The following is a 6,000-nucleotide window of genomic DNA, read 5'->3' on the forward strand; positions in this document are numbered from 1 at the left end:
AAAAAAATCATGTGAAAAACAGAGTGAAGTTCAGGTATATGCACCGAGAAGTTCAGGTTCTTCAGCGGTGCATTTTTAAAGAATCTGTTTCGTGATAGAGGCAGAACGAATGATCCCTCCGTTTTCGGAATTACGTGAAAACGGCTAGGAATTAGAGAAAACCATCAACATGGAAAAGTTTCGCATTCTCCGTAGCTTTTCAACGATATATTATTTACCCAATTCCGATAAAGTTTGTAGAAATTACAGCGAAAATACGTTTTTCGCCATTTTCAAAACTGACTTAAAACCGTAAAGAATTGGGAGAAACAATACATACCAAAAAGTTTCGCATTTGTTCAAGCTTTCCAAGTCCATATCATTTGCTGCATTCGGACGCACGGTTAAAAAATTAGCTCGAAAATACGAACTCGGTAGGACTTGGACCATTTTCTAAATTACTCTTAAACCATTCAAAATTAGAAAAAACTTTCCAGATGAAAAAGTAGCGCATTTTCATATGCTTTCCAACGCCATATCATATGCCTCCATTGGATTAGCCGTTTAGAAATGACATCGAAAAAACGAACTCAGTTGTTCGGTTTACGAAATTTTATGTTTTTTCAAATTACTCTTTAACCATAGGGAATTAGAGAAACTTTCAACATGTGGAAGGAGCGATTTTGCAGCAGCTTTCCAATGCCATATTATATGCCTCATTTCGATAAACAGTTTAGAAACGTGATCGAAAATACGATTCACGTTTTTTGTGTGAAGAAAAACGGTTTTCAAACCTGCTCTTAAACCGCTTATATTTTGCCAAAAATTTAAGTTTGGTCATGATATTGGTGTCCATAGCTTTCCAACGATATATCGCAAGCCCCATTTGGGCAATGTTGGCGGAAGTTCAACCTAGTTCACAGGGAAGGTCAGGCACGTTACTCAGGCAGTTTGGGTTTTGATCAGAATATTATATATATATATATATATATATATATATATATATATATATAGCCAGTAGCGTTGGATAGATATACGAAAACTTGTTGTTCGACCAATCTCTCGGAGGAGAGGTCGATCACTTCTCTCTGTATATGTTCATGACGATCTTCTGTACTTAATGGTTTCCTTCATTTGCTTACTAGCTAGCGTGTCGAGTCCTCTCTATAGGTATAGTACGTAGCGTCGACCAAGCACGGAGATAAGAGAGGACACTTCTCTCTATTAGCTAGCTAACACAATACATGAAACCCCTAAATTACCCCTACAAAACCCCCAACCCCCCTCCCCTTCAGGTAAAGAAACAAAAACCCTAGCCCCTGAACTGCTGACGCGTGGACGCTTATTGGTCTCGGTTGGTGCTACCAACCGGGACAAAAGGCCCCACCTGCCTGGGCAAGCCACAACGGCCACGTGATGCCCCATCTGTCCCAGTTGGTATAAGAACTGGGACTAATGGTGTTGGGCTTTAGTACCAACCCTTTAGTCCCGGTTCCCGAACCGGGACAAATGGGCCTTACAAACCGGGACAAATGGACCTTTTTCTACTAGTGTCAGGCTGGCTATATAATTTATCATCATTTCTATCCGCGTCCATTCCACATGTCACCCGTATGCAAGATGGACGGCATGGTCATAGATGAGAATAAGCTTTTGCGTCTCCCTTTTCCATTGCATCATTGATTTGTCGCAATCCGAAAGGTATGAGAAAAAAATGATTCAGCATCAATCCAAGCGAAAGGAAAAAAACAATGTAACGTCATTCCGAGAGAAAGGGAGAAAGATCATGGATGAGCCATGAGCTTGTGCTCCTCCCTTGTCAAGCACAGAAAGGATTCACCATTAGTCGGGTCCAGGAAAAATGAAAAAGTGGTTCCAGTCTGAGACGAAAAACAATAATATCCGAGCGGTCGCAATAGAACGACAAGAAAATAAGAAAAAAGACTGACAACAACCGAAACTGAGCTGAGCAACGCGACCTAGGGTGACAGGCCCACGGGTCTAGCCCGGCTGTTTTGGCCCCCAACACACCAAAACTCAGGTAAGCAAGGCGGGTGACGGGCCCGTGGGTCTAACCCGGCCACTATTGTGTCATGGTGCCCATTTTTTAGACATTTGTTTCAAAGATTTCTAGAAAAGTTATCTTTTTGATCAAATAGTGACCAAAAATGTGTTATGTTGTATTTTTATTGTGTCATGCAAAAAGAATTCAAACTTTCCCAGAATTATAATCATGGTAGCCCTCATTTTTTAGAATTGTTTCAATTGTTCTAGGCACTTTTATTTTCTTGGTCAAATTTTGACCAAAATGGTCCTGAAATTGTATTTTCTTTATTTTTAAAATATGTTTGAAAAAGAAAAATGAAAACTTTCCAAGAATTATAACCATGGTAGTACATAATTTTGAGAGTTTTTTGTCACTTTTTTGTCAAATTTTGGTGATGTGCTGGCTGACTAGGCGGTCAACTCTTCAAAACCAGTAAAAAACGGCCAGAAAACTGATTTGAGTGACACAGGGTTGAAAGTTATCCAGTATTGAGAGTTTAATATTATAATGTAGACCGTATTGGAGTTTGGTGTTGCAATCGAAACTAGGGCATCAGTTCGGGGTTGAAATGTACACTTCTCTCAAAGTGACAGCATGGTCCTAGCTCAGACACAAGGTGGGACGAGCTCAAGGGTAGACAGACGACAGAGCAGGAGAGGTCGGGCGGTGGCGGTGGGCCAGCCAGCGCGTTCAGGCATGCGCGTGCGGGTTTTCTGGTACTGCTCCAGCTCAACCTCCCTGAGCGCATGGGGCTGGTACCAGAGCTGCCGCTCCTACGGGAAGGGAGGCGGCCGGTGGCGACACGCGGGATGGCTGGGTGCAGAATAGTGCAGCGAGAGTCGGCTCGTTTGTGCTTTGTTTATCCGGTGGCAGGTGCACACAACGTGTTTGATAAAATGCTACGAAGAGGGTAGAAGGAGGAAGAAGAAGACGGCCAAGCCAATTTACCCGCGTGACACTTTTTTCTGCCAACTCAGCCTGACGGGCGGGCTCGACTGATTAGTGATGTCATCAAAACACTTAGCATCTAGCATCAGTGTTTTTTGCCAATGTCAAATTTTTGGTTCGGTGCAAAATGTCATGTTTTGTAAAGTTGTGTTTTTTCGCACGTCATGACTCGGAAGTGATGCTCATTCGCAATTAACTACGATGGGTTCAGGTCTTGGGAGAAAAGAGAAAATGATTACAGGAGGGAACAAATTGATGATCACGGTCGCTATAGAAGGAAAAGAAAAGAAAAGAAAAGAAGAAAGGGAATGACATCACTTCACAATTCTAGCCCCAACACACCAAAGCTGAGGTGAGCAAGGCGACCTAGGGTGACAGGCCCATGGGGCTATCCCGGTCGTTTGGGCCCCCAACACACCGAAACTCAACTGAGCAAGGCGACGTTGAGTCCTCAAGTGACTACTCGACACAGCAACATTTATTCGGTACATGCACATTGATAAAAATGGATACAAATCTAAATTTCAAGGTCGATATAAAAAGAACAAAAACACATTCACACAAAACTCGACAAAGAACACAAGAACCTAACAACGAAGCCCGGTGTTCCACCGTGCACTACTACCTAATGGTCACTTGGCTAGCTAGCTAGGAAAAACTTTCATGGTTTGTAGGTGAGTTTGTAGATCGATCTCCAACAATAAGGAGGCCCTCTCTTGCTTATGCATCTCCTTTGTCTCCAAATCAAGCACTACACACCTTCCAAATCCAATAGATAGCATTAGCAGAACCACGTCACCACTCCTGTTCCCACTCCCAGATTCCTTAAACTCAACTAGTACATCGACGCTGATTTCTGGGTACAACGACTGTAGCTTATCCTCTATGTCGATCACAGTTGCCAGAGCCCAACCACCACCCACATCACCAGCACCTGTCGGGAACATAGAGAGCTGCAGCCACATAGATATCATGAACCCATCTATAGAAAGCAGCTTTAGTAGGTTCCCATCCGGCGATGTTGCCAAATATAGCGGGTTTGTGTTGCGGTTGGTGGGTGGGAGCTGTGGTGGGAGCTCCATCACTCCTGCTGCCCTCGTGACCACATTGTAGGAGATGATCTGGTCGCTTTGGTAGGCTAGCCAATGGATCACGCCGCCATGAAGGACGGCGGGGTTGCTACGAGTATTAACCCACGACCATCGAAAATCACGGTGGCTCACATGAGTGACATGTCCCCAGGTACCCCCAGACGAAGATGTCGTAGTCTGTACATGGATGCCATGTCGTCCGAGATCAGCAACGAGCAGCATGAAGGTGTCGTCGATGCCATCGGCGGCGGTGAGCAGGACGTATACCCGGACGGAGGAATGGTTCCTCTGGATATCCCGCGGCCTGGAGAGGAAGCTGCGATGGCCGGTCATGGGGTCGTACACGCATAGCTGAAAGCAGCGCTCGGACTGGACCCGGAGGCAGCAGAGGACGACGAGGCCACGTCGTGATGTAACGGGACTGCCTGGGAGGAGGAAGTCGGTGTCAGCATTACGGCCTATGAAAGACGAGAGTTGGTTGTGGCAGAACGACGCGGCGACAGGTGTAGCCGGGTGAACCAGGGCGAGGAGTTCCTCGGCATAGGTGGAGATATCAGCGAGGATGCAGGGAGCCGCCAGCTTGGTGATCCGATGGATGAACGGCGGGCTTAGGATGTCACGGCGAAGGTGCTTACAGACAGCCGCACAACGGACGAATGTGCAAAGGTCGGAGCGTGCCACGATCTCGAGCAGGACATCTGTCGGGAGCCGGACATGGCCACGATCTACGGTAGCGCCGCACGTATGCTGCTTTTGTCGGTGTTTCCATGTTGCCATGGCGCTCCCTGCGGTCGAGCGACGTGCAGCCCTCCGATATTATTATATGGATGGAAGCGCACAAGTAAAGAAGGAAAAGGTGAATTGTTTTGAGTTGGACTAGGAAACCAAAGATCCATACCCAATGTAAGTTGAGTTGACCCGTACGTACACGATGCAAGGACATGGTTACTCCTAGGGACGTACGGCAACGAACTACAGCCAATTGCGCTTGCCGGTCTGTGGAGGCGGCAATGCGCTAGACACGTCTGAACACAGGGTATTGGCTGGATCCACAAATCACAAATATGACAGAAAACAAGTCGATTCTATTTTTTCGAGAAACTTCCAATCCCTTGACTTTTTTTACTAACTTACTCCTTGACCTAATGTTTGCTCACATTCATCCCTATAGATGCTTACATGCACACCCCTATGAGCACATCCGAGAAATTGATGTAGTTAAGGGAGCCATCATACCGCTGAAATAATTCACACCGAAACTTTAACTAAAAGTTAGGAAAATGTGACCAGCCAAGCTAACTCAATAACTTAAAATGCAGGGAGCAGCAAAAATTCGGAGGCCTTCTGTAGTATACTTCCATAGACACGTCTATTTGAGGGACAATTAGTTCCGGCCGAGAGACAGGAAGAGGGTGCAGTGAGATTTGCTGGTAGGCCACACATTGGTTTATTCAGCAACTAACAGGTTGCAACTAGCAGGACAGCCATAGCTCGATAACTTCCTTTCCCATACCGGGGCCGCCCTGCTAGGTTTTTCCCATAACACTGGTCGCTCACTCTGGCAGCGCAACACGCTTTGTTGGGCCCAGACATCGCTAACCTTCCATCTTATCTATTCATGCATGCGATGCCCTCTTTTCCACCCCTTTTTCTTTCTGCCCCCACCCCCCAAACATATACGTGCTCGTTCTTATCTCTCTACACCGTCGCGGGGGCAGCACGTAGCTCCCTCCCTCACTACAAACCATTGTTCCTCACCATTGCCAGAGTCGCCCCTGATCGCGATGAGCTAGTTGCGGTGGCGCCAGAGGACGGCGACCTCGTGCGCAAGGCTTGGTGGACCATGGCGGACCACGACGCCATTGCTTTTGTTTTGAGGACGCGACCTGGACTGGGAATGGAATAAGCGTTGACTAGATCTGACGGTTGGGGAAG

Source organism: Triticum urartu, chromosome 7 (genome assembly GCF_003073215.2).
Source record: "Triticum urartu cultivar G1812 chromosome 7, Tu2.1, whole genome shotgun sequence".
Taxonomy (NCBI): domain Eukaryota; kingdom Viridiplantae; phylum Streptophyta; class Magnoliopsida; order Poales; family Poaceae; genus Triticum; species Triticum urartu.